Source organism: Lissotriton helveticus, chromosome 6, assembly GCF_964261635.1.
Source record: "Lissotriton helveticus chromosome 6, aLisHel1.1, whole genome shotgun sequence".
NCBI classification, from domain to species: domain Eukaryota; kingdom Metazoa; phylum Chordata; class Amphibia; order Caudata; family Salamandridae; genus Lissotriton; species Lissotriton helveticus.
In genome coordinates, this window is record NC_136067.1 from 1799658894 (window position 1) to 1799662515 (window position 3622).

General features: G+C 42.1%; 1 pseudogene; it reads left to right on the plus strand.

The window, feature by feature from the left end:
- The first annotated feature begins 266 nt into the window (after positions 1 to 266).
- LOC144762879 (endogenous retrovirus group V member 1 Env polyprotein-like) lies at positions 267 to 1821 on the plus strand (annotated as a pseudogene).
- Positions 1822 to 3622: the final 1801 nt, after the last annotated feature.

Below are 3622 nucleotides of genomic sequence, written 5' to 3' on the forward strand. Positions count from 1 at the left end.
AAGTTGGTACTCCTAACTACGCGAACTGCGGTGAAGGTCGAAGGCAGAAAAGGCTGTTTGCATGCCAGTCATTGTTAAAAGTACTTTGGAGAAATAGACTCCGTTGCCAGCGATATTGCCAAACCTAGTGACACTGTGAATGAACAATCCTCATTGCCCTTAGAACAGACCCCACAACAGGAATATAAATCAAAGTTGAGGTCCGCCACCCGGACTCTGGCTGATTAAGTCCACGGACACAGGTCCAGTGGTGAAGTGGTCAGAGCATGGGGACAGACTCAGACACCCTGACTATGTGGGAGAAAGAGAAAGTGAGGCGCCGAAAGAAGAATGTTAAGAAGTTGCATAGCGGCTCTATCATGTGTTTGATCATACTGTTTCTCTTGATAACCATCATGACGTGTCTCGGTTGGGTCCTCCACATTGTTTTCCCGCCAGCACCACATACCTCCCATGCACCTAACGGCACCCAGGAACACACGCATCACGCCCTACCCCCTCATGAGCAAGCCCATAGACTAGCCTTGCCGAACAATACCTTTATACAGATGCTACACTATACTCATCAGGCCAGCAATAGCACAGATTGCTGGATATGTGGCCGCCTCCCACCTCATCAAAAAACGAGAGGGATGCCTCTCTTCCCCTTCCCGTTTTCTTATAATGGGACTTGTGAGGCCTGGTTCGCCCTAATAACAGCCGACAACACTACCCCCACCTCCTGCCCTGATGGAAATAATTCATGCAAGAATGGGTGGCTTTGGGGGACTTAAATAAGGTCCTTAATGCTGTCTGCTACCCGAATGAGGATGAGATCCTCAGGCGACAGGTACGGTCCTAGAAAGCGAAGAATACAAGCAGGGGAACGTGACCATGTCCTACAGGATATTAAATACCAAACCTAAAATGAATGCTGGGCCCCCTTCCATCTCGGTCTCAACAGTAAAAGGGCACCTGTGCGTCCGGAAAAATGGCTCTGTTCCATTAGGACACAGTGACTGCCATACCACTGTGAGCTTTGAAGACAAAGGAAAATCATCATTTCCAGCATCTCGCCATACTTATTTCGTCTGCGGGCAAACGGCCTATGTGCGGCTGCCCTTGAACTGGGGGGGAACGTGCTATATAGCATTTCTGCTACCTCCTGTCTTTGTGGCCCCATCCACTTACCACCGAGACCTCCTAGTGCCCCATGTTAGACATAAAAGAATGATCGACACCTCTGGGGTTGATCAAACGGAAACTACATGGGAACAATATACAGACTTCAATAAAGGATTCTTTTTCTTTATCGGCGCTGTGCAGAACAGCAAGCTCATACACAGGTTGACAAGGACCTTGGAGGCTGTTGTAAATCAGACGGCGTCTGCCCTGGGGAACTAGACTCAGGAACAGTCTGCCATAAGATTGGTTGCTCTCCAAAACCGCCTTGTCCTTGACATCATCCTGGCTGACAGAGGCGGAGCCTGTAGAATTATCGGCTCTAGCTGCTGTGTTTTCATTCCTGATAACTCTCCGTCTGTATATACGGCTATAACAAAATTACACAAGATAGCCGCCAGCCTACATCAAGAACCTGGCACTTGGACATGGTCTGACTGGTTTTGGAAAATAATATCATCCTGGGGATGGAAATTGCTGTCAGCAGCAGGCATAATATTCCTGGTAATAACTGGATGCTGCCTTTGCATCCAATGTGACCCTGCCCTGTGCGGACTATGCGCTGCAAGCTGCATTCCTAAACCACATATCCAGCAGAAAGAAAACAAAACAATTATGCTACAGGACTGCATAGACAATCTCATGCAAATTGAGATATAAATACAGGTACACTCTGGGGCAAGGAGGGAATGAGGAAATAAAATTGACAATTGTGCCCCATCGTTTCCCTTTTCTGCCTGGTAGCCATTTGATTCAGACAGCACCCATTTTGCGTGTGTCATCCACTTTGTCTTCAGACCCAAGAGCAAGACACCCTGCACCTGGCCCCTCCGTTCATTGACCACACATTCCTGTGGTTCGGCCAATTCCGAGAACCAGAGAGATAGTTCCTGTTTTAAGAGATAGTTCCTGTTCTTGACTCTAAGCCGAGAGATAAACCCCCCGGATGAGGAAGGGCCTTCAACTGAAAAGAGCACATTTCAACACATAGCATGCACTCTCACGAGACACAAGACACGCCCATACCTTGACACATCTGGTTGGAAATTACTGCTTGTTGCTTCCCTTTTTTGCCTACTGACTGAACCTGTATAAATATTCTGCTGTGTGAATAAAGCTTTAGACCACTCCTGAACACGCTTGGTGTAGGAGGTCTCCCTTAACTCGAGTTACTGAATAAATCCTTCTTTACTCGAATACCACGGACTTCTCTCTTTACTTAAAGTTAAAGTATTTAGTAATATAAAAATTCTAAGATAAGGTCATATTAATTATTTACCACACATAGGCTAACATTGACTGGTTTCACTTGGAAATTCTTTTAAGTGTGGAGTTTTGGTACTTTAGATAAATTCCTCTAAAATCAGCCGAACTACGAATTCGGATTTACTCACCTGTTATCAGGAGAGACCTCAGTGCTGCATCTTTCAGCCCAGTACTGATCCTGAAAAATAATTTTAACCGTACTTACCAGTAACTTGAATTTCCTTCCATAGGATATCATTGCCTGCTATATAAAATATATATCAATTAAAAAATATATATAAAATAAAAAAAACAAATATTACAATTTCAATATTTTTAAAAACATTTTTTTCCAATTTATATTAAAAATATATAATGTAATTTAAAAAACAAAATATATCAAAATAAATAGTTTAAAAAATGTAGTAAATCATTTACAAAACCTTTGAAATTCTCTAAAAAAAACATAGGTTTCAGCCACGTTATAGTTAGGAATTAGCACTTAAAAAACCTTAGAAATTCACTGAAAAAAAACATAGGTTTCACACATGTTATAGTTAGCTGGACATTTCACTCATACAAAACCATTGATATTCCCCCGTTATAGTTAGTTCAGCTAACTATAACTCGGGTGCCCGCAATGCACTGCTGATGACGTCACATAGTACATCACTCATGACATGGTCAGTGACATCACTCATGACATCACTGATGACATCTCAAATGACATCACTGATGACATCATTTTTGTGAAAGAGTGGCAGACCTCCTCTCACCCTAATATAACCTTTGATACACACATTCAAAAATAGAAACTAACATTTTCAAAAAAATGGAGATACCAATACCAGTTACAACAACCTATTCAGTAATTCCAACCTCTACATACATATCCACTCATTCACCAACAGTTCTATATAGTCACTCATACATGTACTCACTCATCATATGTACTCATACACCTATACATCCTGTTACACACCGATACTCATTCATAGAGTTACTCACACACATACTCACACATGCAAATAAACTATCAAACATCCATTTACTTGCATATTCAGCTATACACACACACCACTACACTTCCTTCTACAGAAACATACACATACTTACTCTGTTAAACAATCACTTATAGAAACACATACTTATGTATACAGGAACTCTTCCAGTCTCTCACTCTCACATATACTCACTTATATACATCAATACTCAC